At 33.7% G+C, this 26,339-nt stretch overlaps 1 long non-coding RNA gene across 1 annotated transcript; it reads left to right on the forward strand.

Annotated features, from left to right (window-relative positions):
- The first annotated feature begins 247 nt into the window (after positions 1–247).
- Positions 248–16,478, forward strand: LOC103099471 (uncharacterized). The gene is made up of 3 exons (XR_462647.3): positions 248–571; positions 2,900–3,060; positions 16,032–16,478. It is a non-coding gene; the product is annotated as an uncharacterized LOC103099471 (long non-coding RNA).
- The last annotated feature ends 9,861 nt before the right edge of the window (positions 16,479–26,339 follow it).

Consider the following 26,339-nt stretch of genomic DNA (forward strand, 5'->3'; position numbering starts at 1 on the left):
ATAGGGCAAGATGTCATCTAATGAAAAGTATACTCAAAACATAAAATAATATTCCTTCTAAAATCAAAAGTTTTAAGTTATATCTCTAATAAGACTCAAAGAAATAAAAATATTTATCCATGTGGAAGAAAGAGAAGGTTGGAAGGTGAGAGAATGGTGATATTCAAGTACTGAGAGTTTTTCTTTCTCTAGAGTATGGCTTTCTTAACCCATAGAGAATAGAACAAACTTTACAAATGAAATTTTGGACAAATATAAATGAAAGCTTTCTATCAGGTGACGTTATTGACACTGGATGGATAGATGAGTCTTGTTATGACTCTACCTCATGGTAGTTGTATCTATATATTTAGTTTTTCAAAAGTCTGAAGAATCTTTACAACCAACAGTTTTATTCAGACCATTCTATTGCAGCATCATTCTGTTCCAGTTAAATAACTTTTTTGGTGGATTTGGATTGTCATATAGGAGAAAAAAACAGATAATCTAGTATGGTTGTATCATAGAGTTCATGAAGAGGAATAGGAATGAGAAAACTGGAAAAGCAGGAAGGAGCCATATTTTAAAGAGGGTAAGTATCAAACAAAGGATTTTATATTTTATCTTTAAGGTGATAGTGAACCTTTAGAATTTATTGAAGGGTTCAGATTGGGTTGATATGGTCAGACCTAAGCTTCAGTAAAATCATTTTGGCACTTATATTGGAGATAAATCAGTGGAAAGAGGCTTAATGTAAGCCAAGTAAGTGGAAAGAGACATATCAATTGAAAAACTCTTTCAACCATTCAAATGAGGTATGATGAAAATTTGAAGTAGTTTGATAACTGTTTAAGTGAAAGTAGGAGACATAAACAAGAAATGTAAAGAAAGTGAAAAAAGATTTGGTAATTAATAGTATATATGTTTTGATGGGAGCTTTGTGGTACTGAGGACCAAATATTAGGCTCAGAGTAAGAAAGTCTGGGTTTCTATCCTATTTGTATTCTTATTTAGTTATTTGAATATGGGCAGCTCACTTAACCATATATATATATATATGTATATGTATACATATATATATAAAGGAGACAATACTTATTCCTAACATATAGGATCTTGATGAAAATTATTTGTAAGCATTAAATCAATAAATCAGCAGACATTTATTGTTTCTCTGCTTTCTAGACATTGTATTAAGTACAAGGGATACAAAAAAGAAAATGTAGCTCTCAAAGAGTTTACATGCAATTAAAGATAGGATATAAATACATAAGTATATATAAAACAAATATATATTTTTTTCTGAGAGGAGGGATGGAACACTAATTGCAAGGGGGGATGAAAAAGTCTTCATGTAAACGATAATACTTTAGATGAGTTTTGAAGCAAACTGGGATTATAAGAGATGACTGTAAGGAGAAGTGTACTCTAGGAATAGGAACTATTGGTGCAAAGGTATGGAGATGAGAAATGAAAAGTCCTTTCAAAAAATAGGCCTAGGCCAGTAGGGTTGGATCATGGAGCACATGCAGGGTTAGTAGAATGTATGAAGACTACAAATGTAGAGAAAGAGTCCAGGCTCTGGAGAATTTAAATGTCAAATAAAGGACTACATATTTGATCCTGGAGGTAATACAGACCCACTGGAGCTTTTTGATTGGGGGAATAATATGGTTAGACCTATGCTTTTAAAAAATCATTTTGACAATCCAGTGGATGATAGATTGGATCAGGGAAAGAAGTGAGACAGAAAGACTCAATGGAAGTTTATTTCAATAGTTCAGGCTAGAGTCAATGAGAGTTTGAAATAAGAGTAGTGACAATATGAGCAGAGAGAAATGGCTATGCAGTAGATGTCACAGAGATATAGATTACTATATTTGCCAACTGATTTGAAATATAAAGTGAATGAGAAAAGTTATTTGAAGGTGACACTGAGCTTGGAAAACTCAAAACTTGAATTACAGTAAGGATGGTGGTTTCCTCAATAGTAACAGAAAAGTTCAGAAGGGAGGATGATTTTGGAGAAAAAGATGAGTTTGTTTTTTAGGTATATTAAGATACCTACAGAATATTCACATTGAGAGTGAAGGTATGTTATATGGGAGCAAAAAGAAAGAAGAAGAAAAGAAAAATCACCATTTAGCTATCTGAAATAGGCAATTGGCCCTATGGAGATGGAGGTTTTTTAAAAACGGCTTTCCCTTTCCTTTGACTCTAACTTCCAAAGAACAACACTGTTCTTTGACTAAAAAGATATGAAAAAATTCTCTCTCTCACTAGAGCACTGATTTATACCATAACTTTTTTCTGCAAAATAACAAGAAATACAAAAGAAAGTAAACTCTGTAAATATATCTTTGATTTCCAAGGGCAGTAATGACTTTAGTGAAAATTAAATATTTAAAATCAATTTGAATTCTATAATGATTTGTATAATAAAAATTATACATCACACTCTAGATAAGCTTTTTAGTCCCTGGTCAAGCCAGTAACCAAATCTTTTGGGAGGCCTTGATTCTACTACAAGGTTGGCCTCCAACTTTTTGTTACCACTGTCAAGTCAATACCTTTTCTATGTATCAATTTATTTATCTGTAAAATAAAAGGTGTGACTTACATTTGTTCAAAGCCTGGGTCAGCTCCAACTTATTATGATTCTGTGACTATAATTGTTATTAAGGTTACTCCCCATGAGTTGAGTGTCCAGACTATCAGGTACTGCACATATATAGGATCATGAGTTCTCTTCAAAAGAATGTATCTCATATTTTTCCCCAAGTTCTTTATTTTTCAAGTTATAAAGCTATATAGAACTTGCATGTGAATGTATATCATTTGTACTTGAAATGATTTTTCCTAAGATAAAATTAAATGAGGAACTTTTTTATATTACTATTTCCTCTACAATTCTCCTCAGTTATCTTATTGCAACAAAGAAATGATCTCAGGATCTCAAAGGATATCCTATTTTCAACAAACTGAAAAGACTTTGAATGACCCAATGGCAGACTCTATCAACATCTGAATATTAGCCTAGAAAAATGTGAAGCATCTCATCAACAGAAGTTTGATTATATGGTGATTAATTTTTTTTGTCCATTTAAAGTGTGACATTAATGGAAGGAATACATATACTTGTAAATATTGAATGTTTTGACATTTTGAAGCTACCTTAACAATCAGTATTGAGCATTACTTGTTGGGAATGAAGTGTGACATTACCACACATGTATGTGAAAAAAAATGAAAGTGCAAACTAACAGTTTTATGAAAATTATTTAGGAGAAAAGTACTGAATTTGAAGTCAGAACATGTGGGTTGAAATCTTGGTTCTACTACTTTACAACTTGTATGAACTGAGACAAGTCATTTTGCCTCCATGGGCCTTTCTCACCTATGAAATAAGGATACTGTTTTGATGACTTCTAGAAAATTTAATACTTAAGTTTTATGAAGAAAAATTATGGTGGGTAAATAAATGACCTATTAAATTTTTAAGTGGAATAGTTAATCTACTTTTAGTACTCAAGATGCATGCCTCCCAAAACCTGGTAAGTCAAAACTTGGGGTTCATGCTTTAGAGCATGGCTACATGATGCCAACACATCTGGATTAAAGATGAAAACTTCAGTCAATAATCCAGATGTTCTATTACACAATGCCAAACATCCAGACATTTGGAAACATCCATATGATTGATTGGATTTTTCACTTTTCATCTGGTTGTTTGGCATTGTGTAGACAAAGCCTTAGTCAGAATAATTTTAATTTAATGCTTGGATCACATATTACAATGAGGAAAACATTTTCCAAGGACTTAGAAGTGATTTTTTAAAAAAGAATACTACTATGAAGGGTATCTGGTGATTTCCTAGCTCTGGCCTCAGGGGAAGATAAGAAAAGCACTATTTTCTGCTGCTCAGTCATTCATTATATAATCAAAGAACCAAAACCCCTGCATGGGGGTGGGGACACTATTAGTTAGATTCCTAGTGCTTTAGTGCCAGAAAGAACATTTTACAGAAGAATAAATTAATGCCCAGAAAGATTGTGTCATAAGGTCATATAGCTAATGAGTGAGAACTAGTACCAAAATTTATGTCTTTTGATTATCTGTCCTCTTTGTTCATAAATCCAACAACCATCTATTAAGTGTCTACATGCACTGATTTCTCCTATGCTAGGCAACTGCTGATATGTTTCATCTAGTTGCTATAAGTTGTCCAGGACTGCCCTTGAGAAATAATCTCCTTGTGAATGAGAACCAGAGACAAATCAATTGTTTATCTTAATTCAAATATGAAGTTAAAAACAAAATTTTATCTTTTGGTTATTATGGCTTCCACCATAAAATGCACTAGAAGTAGGAGGTGTACTAGCACCAAGCCACCAACTATGACTAAGATAAGTACTTATGATCAATTCCTTTCACCCTTCCCTATACATATATCTTGGTGAAAGCACAAGAGTAAGATATACAATGAGAATACATGGATGGTCTTTTGCAATAAAGTAAGAACCATGGTGGTGGTTCTGTCATACTTCCTTAATTCTTCATTTACTTGTATAACTAATTGAAAGTAGGCAAGTAATAAAATTGCACAGCTCACCACCATGGACCCTACTACCATTTTCTAGAATTATTTACATCCAGAATGGCTTCATAATCACCATAGTTTAATAAAAATAAAACTGTTATATTATATTATATTATATTGCTGTTTCATTGTTTCAGGAAATTTCAACTGTTTGTGATCCCATTTGGGTTTTTAATTGGCAAAGATAAAGGAGTAGTTTGCCATTTCCTTCTCCAGCTCATTTTACAGATGAAGAAACTCAGGCAAAGAGAATTAAGTGACTTGTTTGGGGTCACACAACTAGGAAGGGTCTGGATGTGACCTCAGGAAGATGACTCTTCCTGATTCCAGGTTTAATACTCTATCCCCTCTATCCCCTAGCTATATACTCATGTTATGTTGTTATGCTACATTATAATATAGAATATTATCTTATGTTAGATTTATTTGTGTTAAATTAGAGTATACCTAATAAATATATCATAATATCATGACATGGCACACATTATATCACATATATTACATATATGTTATGTATGTATGTATGTGTATGCAATCTACCTATGTCTGCCTGACACCCCCAAACATCCTTTCAAAACTTCAAACAATTTCTTCCCTCCCCTGCAACTAGGAGAGCTTTGAAGACAATATTCCCAATTGAAAATCTTTTAAAAAAAACCCAATGCAAATTCTCTTCTTTAGTACTATTTTTAAAATTCAACTCATTATTTTCATTAAGTGGAATCATCTGTGTTATTAAGTAACTGAGGCACATTTACTAAGTAGTTAGACAACTGTGAATAAGTGGAAATATGGCATTTCTCTTCGAAGAACTTCCAAGTGCAAGTTTACATCAATTCTGATTTGGCAAAGATTCTGAAGGAATATGAAGAATTAAAGCACAATTTTTAGAAAAAAATGTTTTTCAGGATAGTATATATATATGTATATATATGTACATATGTTAATATATAAGAAGACAAGCCATTATCTATCTTTCAGAATGAGTTCATGTCTTGAATATTCATGATGTAATATTCAAATTTCTGAACTCCATCCAACTTTCCTATTCTTCTCAACCCACCAACATTCCTTTCCTTCCTTCTTTTTATCTTTTTCTGGCAGGACTAATATAGACGTGAATATGAAAATCTTCTAGGGAGTTTGAAGAAACATGCATTTCAAGTCATTTTCCAAGCCAATAACATCTTGCTACTCCACTTTTTTATAGTATAATATATTGTCTGGGTTTTATTAACATGTATTAATATTTCCACCTTGATTCCTATTTTCTTGCCAAAGGTCTAATCTTGAAGATTATTTGGTAAAAGTTAAAACAATTTAGTTCAGAGCACTTGATGTAAATTTTTAAAAAACCTAGTTTTCAGTTCCCAGTGAAGCAAACTCTCAAAAGGCATTTCTTGATTTGTCTATCTTGTATTGATATATATACCTATATACCTATATACCTATGTATATAGATACATATATATCAGCAGTTCTTAATTATCTGATTGAGAAATTTTCATTTGAGGATTATCTGGAGTAGATTTTTTCTGCTGGGCTGGCTTACAACCAGGATACGCTTAGGCTAGGCTATTATTCCTTATGTCAGTTATATACATTCAGGAAATTCAGATGAATTTCTTATAAGCCTATAATTAGGAAGAAAATTATAATAAATTATAATAAAATTACAATAAAAATATATCACAGCCCAAAATGAATGATTATGTACTTTTTCAATTATCTCCTGTAGGATCTTTAATTAGGGCAGATAATTGCTCATTAATTGTACCTCATAAATTTTGCACATAATCTAATGTCTATACTACCCAAAGACTAAAAAATGAAGTAATAATTTTCTTATCTTTCCTATAAAATAAAACTGTATTTTCCTACCCAGTAAATGGTATAATTGTTCAATCTCCATAAAAGTGATTAACTGTAACTGTTCCCTAGTTGTTGCCTTACAATAATTTGCAGGAGTTCTATGCTTGCTGAATTTGGAAATGTGCTTCAGTTTCCATTTGCCCTCACAAGATAATCCATACTTTAAAATATACATATTTGAGAGTAGGACATATATAAAAATATTTTTTTATCAATTTAATGGTGAGATTCACTGATATAACCTCAATCAAGGACCTCCATGCCACTTGAGGAAACTTATAAAATTCCCAAATAATCCATTTTAATCATGTGTTTTAGTCTAAATATGAAAACTTTTGGAAATCCATTGGATGAAGTGAAATGACACAACAAAAAGTCTATTGCATCTGGATGAGGGAACTCACCAAATATTCTTGGTCTTATATAGTCCCATTTAGTTAGCTTAAATAGGAAGATTCTGGAAACTGAAGTGTGACTTTTTGACCCAACCATAAGGAGGAACTTCATGGGAATAAGGGAAGGAAAGAGTGATCCCTCTGATTGGACCTAGACCATCCACAGATCCAAAACAGGCTTAAAATCTTTCCTTTGACAACTACAAGAATGTGTGTTGGGATAAAGAAACTTAGAAGTTATATGAGCTACATATATCTAAGTACTCACCCTGTATTTATCTCCTGTATTTAACAGATAACCCAGCACACTAAAGGAGGTTAAGTTACTCTCTAAGGTGACAGTGGGGAATTCTGACATTCCTCATATTAGGGTTAGTCTGAATGCAATTAAGGAGATCATCTATGCTTTTCTACTAACATCAAGTTGTTAGAACTTATTACCTATCAGATCTGTCAATCAATATGTAGATTAATAGTTATTCTTGATAGGTAATGGCTCCTAAGAGCTTAATCATAATTATAGGGCAGTTAGGTTGTGTAGTGGATAGAGTACCAGACTTAGAATCAAGAAGACTCATTTTCCTGAATTCACATCTTGCCTCAGACACTTACTAGGTGTGTGATCCTGGACAAGTCCCTTAATTATTTGCCTCAATTTAATCACCTGCAAAATGAGCTGGAGAAGGAAATGACAAATGATTTTGCCAAGAAAACTCCAAATGGGACCATAAAGAATCAGACACAATTGGAAAATGCCATCACCATCACCAATACCACCACTCAGTGCTGTAGGCAAGTTTCAGGCCTAATTTGCCCACCTGCACTAGCTAAATCACAACTAAAGCATTGTGGCATTGAATTCAGTTTTTAGTGGCACCATTTATAATAATAATAATTGTTGTTATTTTTATTGTTTTTTAAAGTAAGCAAAAAGATTTCAATATGCTGTATCAGTTAGATGAAAATAAAATGTAATCTTTCTCTTACATGTTATGTTAAAACAACACATTCAAATTCATTCAGCTAGCATAATGAGCTTCATTCATGTTTGAGCAGAAGCGAGACCCTTTAGAATGTTATGTCACCTCTTTTTGTTAGACAGATTCATCATGACTAATTTTCATTAGTGTAGTTTTAAAATTAATTCAATACATTCATATGTTGTATTTATTCTTCAAAAGAAGTCTGAGACTGTAAATATATATATTATTCCAAATTTATAGATGGAACTAAGGATAAGAAGATTTAAATGATTTGTTCAAAGTAATAGAGCTAATAAGTGGTGAAACTGTAACTGTATTATCATTTTTTGGTGAGGGAGGCAATAATCTTATTTCCCATAATTGGAGACTTCTTTCTCTAGTAAGCTACTAATGAAGATAAAACAAAGATAATTCATGTGTAGGGCAAAATGCAATCTCCTGACCTAAAGCTTCTTATTGATATGCTTCTATCCTACTTTTCTAGCTTTAGCTCATGCTCATCCCCTTCATATAATTATTTTATGACCTTGCCTTCTCCTATCTTCATATATTTACCCTGGTCTTCTGTAATTCTGGAGCTTCTTCTCTACTAATTTACACTCATTAAAATTCTTCTTTTTCTTTAAAGTCTTGGCCATTTCCATGCACATGTTATTTCCTCCAAGAAGGAAACCTTCCCAATTTATTTCCCTTCCCTTCCCATTCACCTAGTTGAAAATGATCTCTTTAAATTTTCTTAGGTCCATGGTTCCAAAACTACTTTCTCCAATATTACAGGGAAAAGCACTATTGCATGTTTAAAATTTGAGACTCTCCAACCTAAGTAAACGGGTAAATATTTCTTTTGGCCTGAGGCCTCCATGAAAAAGAAATTACTGAGCTACTAAGGGTGCTATGAACCAAGAAAGATTGTGAACTTCTGACTTAAGACTATTTTGTTTGGGTTTTTCCATGTTACATTGTACCTATTATCATAATTTTTTTGGTATTCCATGTATAGCTTCTCTTTTGGACTATAAACTGCTCAAGGACAGGAGCTTGTAGGAATGGAAGAGATAAGGAATAGAGAAAAATTTATAGATTGTCTTTAAGAGAAAAGGAAGAGAATTTGGATACAAGCCCTGGGGGGGATTCTGGAAGTTGAGGAGGATCTTGGGATTCAACTGTTTTTAACTGTCACTCCTAATTCTGACTTCCCACTGAGCTGTAAGGAGGATCTTTGCTCTGACATTCCCCTGGGAAGAACTAATCTTGTGGTATTGTCAGGGATTCCTGGGTTGGAGAATTTGCCTTGGAGTAGACTGCCTTCCTTGGAGTTCAGAGATTCACCTTTCTGAGAGCTATGTGTCAGAGATCCACCTGGCTATGGTAATTCCAAGAGTTTGTTACCTGAGACTCTAGGTTACCTAGGAAGCCAGTGTCAGGCTTGAGAGGGGATTCAGGCCAATAGTGAGTCCTGTCTCCTTAGCCTTCTTAAAGATAATCTGGGTAGTTAGATTAGCAGATAGTCAGACAGCATTTGGGTTTTTAAGTAAGAGCAGGGAGTAGATAGGCAGGGCCTACAGAAGCAACAAAGAGTACCTCTTTTGAGGTGCACAAAAGGTTTGAGTCTAGTTCTTTAGTTTTAGGACCCTTCCTACCCTTTCCCTTTACTCCAATTATCAAAATAAAATTGGTTTCAAAAGCCCAAGGGTTTTGTGCTTTGCTAGCCCTGGGGAGGTCCCTAGGTCAGTGGTTCTTACCTCGCATCTATCTTGGCCTTTCCCAAACAATCTACCCCGTGTTGAAGGAAGGATTTTATTTCAAGCTGAGTCCTTTTTCATATTAGTATCTGGAGTATAATAAATGTTTATTAAGAGTATGTTTAATTAATTTCAACTCAAAATCAGGTGATCTTGCAACTGTATAACAGCATACTCATAAACTTTTGTTTATAAGTCCCCACCAATGCGATTACTTTTAATAGCCAGCTAGATGCCACAGCAGTTCAAAACAATAGACATTTAATCAAACATAATTTCAGATAAAATAAAAATAAAAATTATCCCCAAGTCACATGAAGTACAATCTGTAATTCATTACTGTATCACTATTTGGGAAAGGTGCATAGCGAGGGTTCACATAAAAGGAACACAGATAAGTAGGAAAGATTCATGAAAGGACATACACCAGAAATCCAGGTGGGCAAGGCATTAGCATAGAGGCATTAGGCATCAAAAACCAAAGTTCCTGGGGTAGCCATGGTGTGACATCTTTGAATGATTTTAGCCCTGTTGGGGGAAGGCATTCTTTAACTCTCGCATTCTGAAGTTTTATAAGTTCCTGATTAAGCTCCTACACTAATAACTGGAAATGCTCAATTTGTTATCATAGAGAGATTTCAAAGTTAGGAAAGATTAGTTTATTATAATTTCCCTTAGGTTTTCAGCTAGTTACATAAGGGGAAAAGTATCAAAAGGGCACAGCCAGGTTTTTAAAAAAAGCTATTAAGAGAAACAGTAACTCCCAAATTACTTTGCTATGCTAACTTATGATGTTTGGAATAGAAAAGAAAAAAGGGAAATGTGATTAGGAAGTACAACAAAGAATCTTTTCCCTTTATCATTAGAATGTAAGCTCCTTTAAATAGGGATTGTTTCATTTTTGTTTTTCCTCTCCAGGACCTAGCACATACAAAATGCTTAATAAATGTTTGATTGTTGATTGATTCATTCTTTTGTGCTCTCTCAGTAGGCAATATCACTAAGTGTTGGAGTCAGGTTTGATTCCAGAATATTGTTAGTTGAGATTCAATTTGAGGAGAAAATGAAGTGCTCATAATTCACTGAAGAGTTTAAGAGAAGATTTTTTTTTTGCTCTAAAATAGCAAAGATACATAAAATTCAGCTCTTCTTTTCTGGATATGGTAATTCATGAAGTCTTCAAGCCATATTTTTAAGGACTTTTTGTCCCCCAATGTCAATAAACATGAATTAATTTGATATTATAAGGCTGACACATTGTTAAATTCTGAGGGTACTTATGTGAAAAAGAGAGCCTCTGACCTCAAGTTCATTAAAATCTAATCAAAGAAGATATTATATAAAAACAGAGACTCTAAATCAATCAATTAAATCAAATAAAAAAAAAAACAAATAGAAAAGAGTTGAAAGAGAAAGTAACCTGAGGGTATGATGGATGTTTAAGCCCTTAGCTAAACCAGAGATTTAGGTTTTAGGGAAAGTTAATCTCTGTTGCTGAGAAATCTAGAATTTTGTTCCTATCACACTAGGGAAGTCTAGGCTTTACCCAGTGATGAGTTGGTAAATATTTAACAACTGACTCTCTAAAAGTTTTAAGATTAATCTGCATGATTAACATTTTCTCCATCACTTTCTTAAGTCTATAAATTAAAAAATAAACAAAAGTGTAATCTTTTTAAATACAATGAAAATTCAACAGTAGACTCCCCAGGTATGAGAATATAACTATTTGAAGCAGCTAAGTAACATAAGTGATATAGTACAGAATTTGGAGGCAGGAAGACCTGAATTCAAATATGGCCTTAGATACTTAGTGGCTATGTAACCCTTGGCAAGTCACTTAACCATGTTTGTTTCTGTTCCCTCAACTGTAAAATGAGATGAAAAAGGAAATAGCAAAGTATTTTCAGGATCTTTGCCAAGAAATATCCAAAATGGGGTCATGAAGAATTGGACATGACTTAAAAATGACTGAAGAACAACAACCCAGGGAATGGGCTGGCTCCAGCACACAACTGACTCTATGATTAGCTTAAATATTCTTGGTAATAACCAAGAGTAATTTGAATATCTCTACTTAGTTATTCTAGGTAGATTTGGGAGACAATAGATGAGTATCTTTTGTTAAGCCTAAATAGCTGAAGATTTTAGCTTCACCATTTCTGAATCTAGTGTTTGTGATTGAGTCTTATTGGGAGATGAGAGAGTAGGAATGTAAGGATTTGGGTGGGTAGATTGATAGATCTCAATTTCTCAGAATTTTGCTGAAATACAGGAGAAACCAAACTATGAGGAATTGTGGGTGGAGTCATCTGTTAGGATCCTTGAGAAGTTGAGACTAAGTGACTAAGGCAGTATAACATTACCTGGGAGAAGCCTATTCATAGATGCAAAAAATTTTAAAGGGGCAGCTGGGTGGCTCAGTGGATTGAGAGTGAGACCTAGAGATGGGAGGTTATAGGTTCAGATCTGGCCTCAGATATTTCCTAGCTGTATGACCCTGGGCAAGTCACTTAACCCTGGTTTCCTAGCCCTTATCATTCTTCTGCCTTGGAATCAATACATGGTATTCCAAAAGAGAAGGTAAGTAAGCATTTTAATTTTTTAAAAAATTAAAGCTTTAAGGGATCTTTGTGCTTAGTACAATGGCCTTATTTTATAGAGAAAAGGGAGTCCAGGGAGATGTATCTATTTGTTCTAGATCTCTCAAGTAATTACTATATTAGCAATATGAAACAGAGTTCTCTTACTTTAGAGGGAGGCATTACTTGTCCCATTACCCCATGTTTCTTGCTCCAAGTCTATGAATCTATCTACTATGTGTAATAGGGTTGTGTAAGGGATGGGATAAAATGGATTAGATTGGGCCACCCCATGACCTCACCCTCTTAAAAGCTGTGTGACCCTGAGCAAGTCACTTAGCCATTATCTGTTACAATTTCCTCACATATAAAATGCAGATAATAATAACACCCACCTCTCAGGTTAGTTGTAAGGATTAAATGAGATAATATTTGTAAAGATCTTAGGACAGCAGCTGGCACATAGTAGACATTTAAGAAATGCTTGTTAAAATGCATAATTCTGGTGATTACAGCTATATAACCTTGAGTTGGTCATTGAACCTCATTGGACCTTAGCTTCTTCATATATACAAAGATTGAGTGAGACTAGATTACTTTGAAGATCTCTTCTAATTCTAAATCCTGTTTTGTATCATCTAGATAAATTAGAGACACAATAACTAAAACCAGAATGGTTGTCTGACCTCTCTTGTTTCTCCATCTATTTCTTTACTTTCTTCATATGCCAATTATATTCTCTGTTATAAATTAATTTTCTGCATTATTTAAAACTGGTACATGGAATGGAATTAATGGAGGAAATGTGTCTAGGTGGAAACATTTCTACAATGTTGATTTGAGCCATATGGTATTATACTAAGCAAGTTATAATTTGAAAGGCAAGCATTGTCCCATCGCCAAAGATGACAGAATTAAAGAGAGTAAAACTGGACAGAAATGAATGTTATACACGTCTTTTTTATTGCTCATTTTCTAGCATAAGCTTTATTGTTATTCAGTGGAGGGGGAAAAGGGTGAGGCAGGGTTTATTTGTTTTACTTAAAATACCAAAATTAATTCTACTTCCTTTGAAATAAAGAATTCTGAAAGATTAAGAGAAAGTGAAAATTACACAGAGTGCCTAATTTTCTCCTACCCAGCAAAAATAGATCAATGACTTTTGGTTTGTGCTAATGAAAAGGCTAGATTATTCATAAACATATTATGGTTTAGAGAGAAGATCCTGCTCTATGGATCTATATATACCCCCATCCACATATAGGTTTATAGCATAAATATAACATATACATACACACATATGTACACAAAGATTGATAGTCAGCCCAGAAAATACTAGTACTCTGCCATGTCTATTTTGCACAGAATGTATCATATTTTGAGAACACAATAATATGACAAACACAAAAGAAAATAGTTTTATTACATTAGAGTAATTATACATTATACAATGTTAGAATTCGCAAGATATATGCATTTCTTTATCAAAACCATTTACATCTTTCTACAAAGCCGAAAACTACATACCATTTCATCTGCTAATTTGATTGGATGATCCAAGGGATTTCTAGAGGTTTTAAATCTATAGGAACTCAGTTTCTTAATATGTAGAGTGAAAAGATTTAACTAAATTAGCTCTGAAGTACCTCCAGCTCTCCTTACTCTACAAAGAGTTGGAACTGGCACTTAAGAAGCTCACAGACTTCAGAAGTCATGTAATATAACTCTCTCATTTTATAAAGAACAGAGAGGTCCTGGGAAAGTTAAGTGATTTGTCCAAGTCAGGGTCACACAGTAAATATACTTCTAGTTGGTCTTCCTAAAACAAAACACCCCCTACTCCAGTTCATCCTTCACTCAAATAAATGGAAATTCTAACTACAACTACATCTTCCAAACCCCTTTCTAACTAAACTCCAGAATCTCCTTCCTACTACAAATTTTAAATATAAAATCTTCTGATAACATTTGCAATTCTTCATAACCTGTCCCCTTCCACCATTCTAGTCTTCTGGCACCCTCCATTCCTCCAAACCCATGTACTTGTCACAGCCCAATTTCACTGAAAGAAACAAACAAAAATCTGTATTCGTGGCTGTTCCCCTAGCAAAACCCTCCATCTCTCAGCTCTGAGCATTTTTCTGGCTATCCCTCATTCATGGAATGTTCCTTCTTCTCAATTCCACCTACTTATTTGCCTGCCTTCTTTACCAGAAGCCATTCCCAACCCACTTTAATTCTAGTGTCTTTCCTTTTTAATTAATGCCAATTAATCTTTTCTATAGTCTGTGAATGGTTGTTTGCCTGGTGTTGTTCCCATTAGATGGTAAGCTTCTTGAGGACAAACATTGGCTTTTGCCTTTGTATTTCTAGTGTTTTGCACAGTGCCTGGCACATAGTTGCTATTGTTATTCAGTCCTTCATGACTGACCCTTCATGAATCTATTTGGGCTATTCTTGGCAAAGATAATAGAGTAGTTTGCTATTTCCTTCTTCAATGCATTTTGCTCAAAAGGAAACTGAACCAAACATGGCTAAGTGACTTGCCCAGGACCACATACCAAGTAAATGTCTGAGATCAATTTGAACTCATCTTTCTGACTCCAGGCCAGTGCTCCATTTACTGTACCACCTATCTGTCTCTGGCACATAGTAGGTGCTTACAAATATTGATTGACTAACACAGAGAGGAGGCATGGGAGACCCACTTTAGAATTCCATGGTTAATGCTCTTTCCCTTTTATTAGCTGGGAAGAGTGATTCTACCTGGCTAAATACTTAACAAAAAGAAAAAAAAATCCATCCTAGAGAAGCATAATTTAAAAGTAACTCAGGGATTTAATGACACTTAACAAATATTTATTTACTATCTACACTGTTTAAGATGGGAAAAGGCAAGTCAAATAGACTTGAGTTCAAGTCCTGGGCTCTGGCATACCTCGGATTGCTTCTAGGCAATTATCTAAGATGATAAATTGAAGAATGCTAGCATTTCTATGTAATGAAGACTGATGTCCCACATTTCTCATGAACGAGTCCTCATGAGACTCAAAGAGAGACAAAATAGAAAGCTCTGGTCTCTTTTTCCCCACCATTCTCTCAGGGAGACTTTATTTCCTTTCAGGAGGGGAAGTAATTGGATCCACAAGTTTGACCACTGTTCTCCTCAGAGATAGGGTGTATGAGGCTAGGATTCTATCTACCTGATTCTGCTCCCTTAAATATTGTTAGGATAAGGGTTGTAATTTTCAGTTTCAAACTAAACTTCTGATTCCTAGTCATTTATAAGGAGGAGAGGACCCAAACTTTATATCCAACACGACTCTCTTCCCATTAAATACCAGTTCATGGAGAACATATAGTTCCTTCAATGATAAAGTGCAGATGGTTGGCACCATAGTCTGTACAAAATAAGCCCACAGCTACAGTGACTGGAGGCTGGGGAGAGGTTGTATGTATTGACTGACTGGGAAAGAAGGTTCATGGGAAATGTAACACTGACAATTTGACCGGACATCTGAAGAAATTGATTGTTTCAGATGAGCACCCATTAGAAAGAAACAAAGAAACTTAATCATCTGAGTCAATAGCCAAAAAGAAATAAGAGAAAATGTATGTAGAAGAATATATACCAGATAATACCAAGTGAAAGAGAACTTCCACTGGGATTGAGGTAACTGCTCGACCAAGAGAAGGCATCTCAAATCTCACACAAGAAGAAATCCCCTAAAGTCTCTGGTGTAACAAACTGAGAATTAGGGATACAATGAAAACTTTCAATTCTTTTCATGTCAACTTCTTTCCAGGGTCTTATTCTTTCTTATTCTTCCATAAGCAACTGGAAGTGGGACTGACATTTTTTGTCTTTTCTCTTCAGGCTGAAAATCAGGAGTGTAAAATATGACTGAAGACTCAATGAATGTCGAGAGATTCAAAAGACTTTCTGCTCTCTCACTTTTGCAGACTCTACCTTACCCCTCAAGTAGATACAGAGCACTGATCATCAATGAGGAGAGAGGTCCTTACCAATGGGATTCTGGACTGTGATCACATTCAAGCTCCTGGGGAGTGCAGCTTATGTTTATATTCCTAGCATACTGACTGATAATTGGTAAATGTCAGCTCAATAAATGTGCATTGATTGGTTCTGCATTCAAAAAAGGAGTCCCACCATGAGAAATACCTATATAAATGAAATCACAGTATGAGACAAACTGAACAACAAAAGCAATGTGCTTGAGGACAGATGAAAGAGTTATAGCAGTCTGTATTCATATGCTATTGTTTTTTCACCTTTGAAAACTATTCAATAAACAATGGTGTCACCTTTTCCCCTCCTCTATTTTTTCATTTAAAAATTTTTTATTCCAAATGGTTACAAATTCAGAGAAACATTTCCATATTCATAGAAAAAGAAGCTATTACACAGATGAAATCACAAGCCTACATATATCCAACTTATTTTTTCTTAATATCTACATAATAGATCCTGTCTACTAGTGTCCCAATCTCTACTCACACTCCCTTCATATATAGAGTATCATCATGGAGGCCATCATGTTCATATAAACTAAGTATTTTTTTCTGTTTTATCTTCCTGTTCACTTTCTGGAGTTAACTTTTCAGTTTATTCTTCTCATATTAGTTCTGTTGCTGTGTATAATATTCTCCTGGTTCTATTCATTTCAGTATTCATTATTTCATAGAGTTCTTCTGAGTTTTTTTAAAAAATCATTTTGTTCATTGTTTTTATAATATAGTAGTATTCCAGCATATGCCACGATTTGTTTAGCCATTTCCCACTTGATGGGCATCCCTTAAATGTCTAATTCTTTACCAACACAGAGAGTACTGCTATAAATATTTGGGAACATTATGGGTTCTTTTCCTCTTCCCTAAACTCCTTGAGAAACAGGTCCAGCAATGTTATTGCTAATTCTAAGAGTATGCAGTTTTATAACTCTGGGTGGAATTCCAAATTGCTCTCCCAAATGATTGCATCAGTTCACTGCTCCATCAATAGTGTATTAGTTTTCCTCCCCCGTCATCCCCTCAACATTTGTTAGTTTGCCTTATTTCATTTTATCTAGTCTGGTGGGTGTAAGGTGATATCTTAGAATTGTTTTATTTTGCATTTCTCTAATCACTAGGGATTTGGGGCATTTTTCATATACCTGTATATGACTGAATTCTTCATCTGGAAATTGTGTATTCATATCTTTTGTCCATTTATTGATTGGGCAATGGCTCTTATTTCTTTTATATTTGACAAAGTTAGCTATATATTTTAGATATGAGCCCTCTATCTGAGAGGTTGTTGATAAAAATTTCCCTCAATTTTCTGCTTTCTTTCTTATGTTGGAAGCATTTATTTGATTTGTACAAAACTTTTCAAATTTCATGTACTTGAAATTATTCTTTTTTCATTTTACAATGCTTTCCATCTCTTGTTGATTGGCAAATTCCTCTCCTATCCATAAATCTAATGGGCAATATGTTCCTTGTTCTTCTGAATTATTTATGGCATCATGAATCAAATTTGATCTTATCTTAGTGAATGGTGTAAGATATTGGTCTATGCCTAGTTCCTGCCAAACTAGTTTCCAGTCATCCCAATAATGTTTTCCAAACAGTGATTCATTATTCCCAAACACTATATCTATGGTTTTATCTAATGCCAGATTACTATATTCTTTTACTGATGCTTGTTCTACGTCTGTTCTGTTCCACTATTCACCGTTTCTATTGCTTAGCCAGTACCAGATAGTTTTACTAAATTACTGCTTTATAATACAATTTAAAATCTGATGCTGCTAGACCTCCTTCCTTTATACATATTTTCATGAATTCATCTGATATTCTTGATCTTTTATTCTTCCAAATTAATTTTTATTATTTTTCTTTTTTTAAAACTCTTACCTTCAACCTTATAATCAATACTATGTATTGGTTCTAAGACAGGAGAGTTGTAAGGGCTAGGAAATGAGGGGGTAAGTGATTTGCTCAGGGTCACACATATTTTTTTCTAATACAATAAAATAATTGTTAATACTTTTAATTGGGAAGGCATTGAATAAGTAGATATTTAGATAAGATTGTCATTGAAATTATATTGACTCTTCCCATTCATTAACAATGAATATTTCTCCATTTATTTAGATATGACTTTGTGTAAATAGTGTTTTATAATTATGTTCATGTAATTCCAGGGTTTGTTTTGGCAGGCACACTCACAGGAATTTTATTCTATATTAAATGTAATATCTCTTTCTATCTCTTCTTAGAGGACTTTGTCAATAATATGTAAGAATGCTGATAACTTATGCTGATCTATTTTGTATCCTGCTATTTTGCTAAAGTTTTTTATAGTTTCAATTAGTTTTTTAGTTGATTGTCTGATATTTTCTACATATCCCTTACTTACTTTTAAGGATGATATTAGAGACTATGATAGTTATCTGGTTTGTCTACCTGGAAGAGAGTGAGTAGTTATGGACAGAAGAAAAAGAAATCTGGCTTTCTAGGCACAAACCAGAAACTGAATCCCTTGCTCTGTCTTCAAACCTGTGTTTTGGGCAAGTCACACTTCAATTTCATCATCCAAAAGGGATTGAGATAGATATGCAATGAAATGCCTTCTAAATCTAAATCTATGAATCTTCAAATTCTTGAGTTTTTCTTATGAAGATATTTCCTAATTTGTTGCTTTCCTTCTAATTTTGGTAGCATTGGTTTTGTTTGTACAAACCCTTTTTAATTTATTATAATCAAAATTATTTATTTTACATTTTGTGGTTTTTTTTTCTAACTCTTGCTTGGTCTTAAAATTTTTCCTTTCCCAAAAATCTGACATGTATACTATTCTGTGTTCACCTAATTTATGATTTCCTTCTTTATATTCAAGTCATTCACCTATTCTGAGTTTATTGTGGTGTAGAGTGTGAGATGATGATCTAAACCCAATCTCTCCCATACCATCTTCCAATTTTCCCAGCAGTTTTTTTTTTTATCAAATAGTGGATTTTGGTCCCAAAATCTGGGATTTTTTGGCTTATCACAAACAGTCTTGTTGAGGTCAGTTACCCCAAGTCTTATTCCATTGATCCTCCTTTCTGTCTATTAGCTAGTTCCATATTGTTTTGATGACCACTACTTTATATTACAGTTTGAGAACTGTTACTGCAAGGCCACATTCCTTCACATTTCTTTTTTTTTTCATTATTTCCCTCGATACCCTTGATCTTTTGTTCTTCAAATTGAACTTTGCTATGTTTTTTTTTTTCTAATTCAGTAAAAGATTTTTTTGGTAGTTTGATGGGAATAGCACTAAATAAGTAAATTAGTTTGGGTAGGATGGTCATTTTGATTATGTTAGCTCATCCTATCCATGAGCAATCAATGTTTTTCCAATTGTTTAGATCTAGTTTTAATTCTGTGGAGAGTGTTTTGTAGTTGTGTTCATATAGTTCCTATGTTTGTCTTGGCAGATAGATTCCTAAGTATTTTATATTGTCTAGGGTGATTTTAAATGGAATTTCTCTTTCTAATTCTTGCTGCTGAAATGGGTTGGAGATATTTAGAAATGCTGATAACTTATGTGGGTTTATTTTGTATCTTGCAACTTTGCTAAAGTTATTGTTTATTCCCACTAGCTTTTTAGTTGATTCTTGAGAATTCTTTAAATAGACCATCATATCATCTGCAAAGAGTGACAGCTTGGTCTCTTCATTGCCTATTTTAATACCTTCAATTTATTTTTCTTCTCTAATTGCTACTGCTAGTGTTTCTAGTACAATGCTTAATAATAGAGGTGATAGTGGGCATCCTTGTTTCACTCCTGATCTTCTAGTTTATCCCCACTGCAGAATAAGTTTGCTGATGGTTTTAGTGTTTTCAAAAGTAATGGGTGTTGTATTTTGTCAGAAGCTGTTGATTGTAATTTCTTTTTTTCTTTTTTTGTTGTTTACTCATATTTCCCCCCTTACTCCCCCTAGTAATTGCCTGTAGTTTTGCTCCTCTCATTTTGTGCTGGATCAGTGAGTTTGGGCTGTTCTGTCTTGAAGAGGCTTCATCTCTATTTTGTTGTTTTATCAGGTTAGTCAGATCTTTCCTAGAAGACAGCAGAAGCTGAGAAGGAGCTGGGCTTCCTGCCCTGTTGTCAAGGTTGTTGTCTGTAGTTTGTTGCATCTTTTAACCTTGGTGGTGCTTAGTCATGAAGGCTCTCAGATCAGTCTGGGGAGGAGTGGTATTGGAGCTTGAGCTTCTCTGCCTTCTGAGGGCTTCTTATCTGCCCTTATTGATGAGATTCAGTGAGGAAGGAGGAGTTGATCTGCAAAGCTATCTGTGCCCTGAGGCCAAAACCTCCAGAAGGGGATGGGGTAAGATGCAACATTTTTGTTTGGACTTAGTTGCCTACTCTGTGCTTTTCCTCCATCTGCCTCTATGCTGCCTGTGATTTACACCTTGAGTCTGGCACAGCTTTGCCTGCAATGTTTTCCCTCCAATCTAGCTCCCTTGCCCACCCAGAGATTCCAGCCACCACTGGAGGCTTAGCATTCTTGGTGGGGGAGGGGTTCTGGGAACTTCCTTTTTCCTTCCCCTTAAAACTGTGTGTTGTAGAGTTGAGGTGTACCTTTTAAGTTGGTTTCAGAAGGAGGGTTCCCTAGCTCTGTCCTGTTGTTAGATTTGTTTTTTAGTCCCCTGGAATCTCTGTGTTTTTGATTGGTGAGGAAGGGTTTTTGGAGGTCTGAATTTTTGCTACCTCTAAGCTGTCCATCCATTAATTAATTTTAAAGAAAAATGAAAAATGATCCTTACCTTCCAGGAGTTTACCTTCCATCAGGATAAATGAGATGATACTTCAATGAAGCAGTGATTTTATTAGAAGGAAGACATAACAAGTACATGAACAAATTCAAAACTTTTAAAATGTTTTAAAGGTAAGATTTTAAGGAACTTTTCAAAAATCTTTAAACTCTGTGATCAGTTCAAATTAGCTGACTTTGTGATTAGATAATTCTTTTATTAGGAAATTTTTCTTCCTTCCATGAACACTTTCCAATTACACTTCACAGTGAGTGGAAACTATCTAAGAGGAATGACTTTAGAACATTGTGTTCTGTAAGGAAAATTAAAAAAAAGAATGTCGCATGTGTCATACATTTTGGACAGGATTTGTATCTAAAAGACCATATATTACAACATAATGGAGTAGATGACAGCAGTAGTGTCAGAATGCCACTGTTGAACTTAGTCACTACAAACCTCAGACTAGTGTCTGCTCTAAGTCTCACTTGTTTCTGAATTCCTATCAATCTTGCCCTATAAATATTAGAGAAAACTGGTGCTGTCAATGCCATCTTTTCATTTATCATATAAAGAGGCACCCTTCAGACTCTATGTGGGGCTTTACTAAGTTGTTTAAAATTTAATTACATTCAAAAAGAAAAGAAAATAATTAGCCATTTTTCTTCTCCACTTCCTCCTCCATCCAATTTTATTTTATTTTTTAACTCATTCATTTCTACTTAATTCAACCTCAAAATTTCAATCTATTTCTTAACATTTATCCTTAGCATGATATCATTATTAAGGTTTAATCAGATCATATCCCATGTGACAAGCAAGCATTTATAGTTCATCAAATAATTTAAAATTGGTTGTTCATGTTAGCTTATGTTTCATCTCATTCTTATATATCAAGTTTTCCATCTACTTCTGATTTCTTTAAAAATGTTTGAAAGTCTTTTATTTTTTTAATTGACCATTTATTTCCTTTTCTGATGATACTCAGCTTTGCTGTGTAGGTTTGTTTGGTTGTAAACCAACCTCCTTTGCTCTTTCAAATGTTATATTCCTTGCCCTTCATTGTTTTAATGTAGAAGTTACTAATTGTATACTCATAGTATTTAAACTGTTTCTTTTTTACTTGTTTGTAGAATTTTCTCCTTAACCTAGAATTTATGAAACTTAGTCATAATGTTCCTTGGGACCTATTTATTACAGGTGGTAATTGTTGAATTCTTTCAAGTTTTAATTTATCTTCTAGTTTCAAAACATCAGGACAATTTTCTTTAATAATTTCTTGAAGGACAATAAACTATTTTTATTACATTTTCCATTACTTCAAGACTTCTTATATTGTCTTTTTAAATCAACTATCTAGGCAATTTGTTTTTATAATAAGGCATTTCTTATCTACTTCCATTTTTCAAATTTCATTTAGTTTTATTATTTCTTATTGTATTAAGCAATTATCACCACACTCTTGCCCAATTTTAATTTTTAATGAATTATTTTCTGCAATGAGCTTTTGGATTTATTTTTTCAATCAATTGATCTTTCATAGTTTTCTATATTTCCTTTCACTGTTCCTCGCCCCCCCCCCCAATTGTTTTTCCTCAGCCTCTCTCATTTGGTTTTTATTTTTTAAATCTCTTCCCAGAACTTTTTTTGAGCTTGTGTCCATTTAATGCATGCCTTTAAAGTTCTAGAAGTGGATGTTTTAATTTTATTGTCTTCTGAATTTGAACTCTTATTTTTATCTTCAAAGAAGCTATCTGTTTTTGGATTCTTTCTCTTTTGCTTTCTCACTTTTTTGGGTATTTTTAATTTTGAGTGGCCCATTTTTAATTGTCATTTTTAGCCATGTTAGATTTGTCTCCCCATGTGTGTTGGATAATGTTTCAGTGTTTAGTTGGTTGTTATTGTTGCTATTTCCTGAGCTCTCTGAGGGTCTTTGATCTCTTGGTTTATTTCATTTCTATGTTTCCAAGTCTCTAGTAATGTTATCCCTTTCAACATTTTCACCCGCTATGGTTACTCCAGAGCCTATAAACTTCTTCCTACTCCTCTATCCTAGAGCAATAAGTACAAACTCCATTATCTAAGGGTTTACTTACTTGTGTAGTTGCTCCTCCTCTTCTGGAGCTATAGTTTGATATAATATCTAATCAGTGTAGGTAAGCCATTTTGACATTATCTTTGAATAGGATGTGAGATCTTGATCAAAACCTCATTTTTGTCACACTATTTTCAATTTTTTTCAAGCAGTTTTTGTCAAAGAGTGAGTTGTTATCCTATGGGTTCTTTGAGTTTATCAAACACTAGACTTCTAAGGTCATTTACCCCATGACTCTTCCATTGATACATCCTTCTCTTTCTTGGCCAGTACCAGATTGTTTTGATGATTACAGCTATATAGCACACTTTATGATCTGGTACAACTAGGCCTTTAACCTCCACATTGTTTTCATTAGTACCCTTGAAATTCCTGACTCTTTTTCTTCCAGATACATTTTCTAATAATTTTTCTAGCTCTATAAAACATATTTAGTAGTTTGAGTGTTATAGCTTTGAATAAATTAATTAATTTAGGTAAGATTATAATTTTTATATTAGTTCATCTGTGATTTTAAAACTACTCCACTCTACTTAGACCATACTTTAGAAGATTTGATTTAGCTATTTCCCGATTGTAACAATGGAGATACTTGATCAGGAATGTCTTTGGGAACTTTACATTGTTCTACCCTACTTAGTCTAACAAGGTTACGAAAGTCTGCACCCATACTTAAGGATTAAGTATCTAGGAGAATGGCCTTTGATAGACATGTGCAGAAACACCTGACAGACCGCTGGGCTATCCTAAATCAAGCTAAGCTACCATTGGTACAGATAAGATGCAGGAAAGTGACATAAAACCGTCCATATAAGGCAGTGGTTCTCAACCTTTCTAATGCCTTGACCCCACAATATAGTTCCTCATGTTGAAGTGACCCCAAACCAAAAAATTATTTTGGTGGCTACTTCAAAACTGTAATTTTGCTACAGTTATGATTCAGAATGTAAATATCTGATATGTATTATGTATTCTCATTGCTACAAATTGAGAGGTTGAGAACTGCTGATATAGGGCATGTCACTTGCTCTCTTCACTGTTTTTCCACAGAGAGGTGGATCTGGATGATCACTTCCTGTGAGAAGGCCTGGGTACCAGTTCAATCCTGGAACTCAGCCTGGAGGAGCTCCCTCAATCAACTTCCTTGAGACTGTCACGTGGTGAGTGATAAAACTGAATTTCCTTTCCCTTGTCTCTCAGGGGAGGCCCCTTGGCCAAGGCCTTAAACTCCTCTGTGGCTCAGCCTGAGCCAGAGCAGTTTAAATTAACAGTTTCCTCTCTCTCTCTTCTCCTTAATTCCTTCTCTCTATATTAATTAAAATTACCATAATTTCCAGCTGACTTGGGTATTTTGTTATTTGGGATTTTCCCTGGTGAACAATTAATTTAGATTTAAAGTTACAATGCTAAAATTATCTTTACAGAGCCTACCCATGAGCAATTCATATGTTTTCCAATTATTTAGATCTAATTTTATTTGTGTGAGAAGTGTTTGGTAATTGTGTTCATATATTTCCTGTGTTTGTCATCATAAATAAATTCCCAAATATTTTATATTGTCTAGAGTGATTTTAAATGGGGTTTCTCTTCCTAACCTTTGCTGCTGAGTTTGTTGGAAATATATAGAAATACTGATAAATTATGGGGACTTATTTTTTATCCTAAAACTTTGCTAAAGCTATTATTTCAACTAGTTTTTAGTTGATTTTGTAGGATTCTCTATTTATACAAACATATGTGCAAAGAAGTGATTGTTTAGTTTCCTTATTGCCAACTTTACTTGCTTATATTTCTTTTTATTCTGTAATTGCTCAGAATAGCATTTTGAGTACAATATTAATTAATAGTGGTGACAATAGGCATCCTTACTTCACTCCTGATCTTATTGGCAAGGCTTTTAACTTATCCCCATTGAAGATGATACTTGCTGATGGTTTTCAATCAATACTTATTATTTTAAAGAAAGGCCCTTTAATTCCTTTGATTTCTATTTTTATCAATAGTAAATGGTGTAGTATTTTGTCAAAGCCTTTTTTTCTGAATCTATTGAGATAATCATGTGATTTTTCTCAGTTGGGTTACCTATATGATCAATTATGCTGATGGGTTTCCTACTATAAACCAGCCTGGCATTCCTGGTATAAATCCCAAGTGATCAAAGTGAATAATTCTTGTGATATATTGCTGTAGCATCTTGGCTAGTATTTCATTTAAGATTTTTGCATCAATGTTCATTAAAGAAACAGGTCTAATTTTCTTTCTCAGTTTTTGTTCTTCCTGGCTTATGTAGCAGCACCATATTTGTGTCATAAAAAAGAATTTCATAGGACACTTTTGCTCATTTTGTCAAATAGTTTGTATAATATTAGGATTAATTGTTCTTTAAATGTTTGATAGAATTCAGTTGTGAATCCATCTGGTACTTGAGAATTTTTTTCTGGGGAGTTCCTTGATGGCTTATTAAATTTCTTTTTTTTTAAATGGGATTATTTAAGTATTCTATTTTTCCTTTAGTTAATCTAAGCAGTTTATATTTTTGTAAACAACCAACCCTATCACCTAGATTTTTGTAAACATCCATACATTTCACTTAGATTATCAAATTTATTGTCACATATTTGGCCAACTAGCTCCTGATGATTTCTTTAATTTCTTTTTTGTTGGAGGTGAAATCATCCTTTTCATTTTTAATGCTAGTAATTTGATTCTCTACTTTCCATTTAAAATCAGATTAAACAATGCTCTATTTTATTTTTTTCCCAATCAAACCAACACCCAGTCTTATTTATTAGGTCAATAGTTCTTTTACTTTCAATTTTATTAATTTCTCTTTTGATTTTTTAGGATTTCTAATTTCATCTTTAACTGGAGATTTCAAATTTGTCCTTTATCTAGTTTTTCTATTTGCATGGTCAATTCATTGATCTGCTTTTTCTATATTTTATTGATGTAAGTATTCAGGGATATAATTTCCCCCCTAAGTACTGCTTTGGCTGTTTCTCAAAAATTTTGATATGTTGTCTCATCATTGTCATTCTCCTCAGTGAAATCAATTATTATTTTTATGATTTGTTCTTTTGCCACTCATTTTGAAGAATTAGATTATTTATTTTCCAATTAATTTTTCATTTGTCTTTTCATGAACCCCTTTTGATTATAATTTTATTGCATTCTGATCTGAAAAAGTTGTATTCAATATTTCTGCTTTCTTGAATTTGGTTTCAAATTTTTATGCCTTACTACAGGATCAATTTTTGTAACTTTGCCATGTGCTGCTGAAAAGAA

This window comes from Monodelphis domestica, chromosome 2 (genome assembly GCF_027887165.1).
Source record: "Monodelphis domestica isolate mMonDom1 chromosome 2, mMonDom1.pri, whole genome shotgun sequence".
NCBI classification, from domain to species: domain Eukaryota; kingdom Metazoa; phylum Chordata; class Mammalia; order Didelphimorphia; family Didelphidae; genus Monodelphis; species Monodelphis domestica.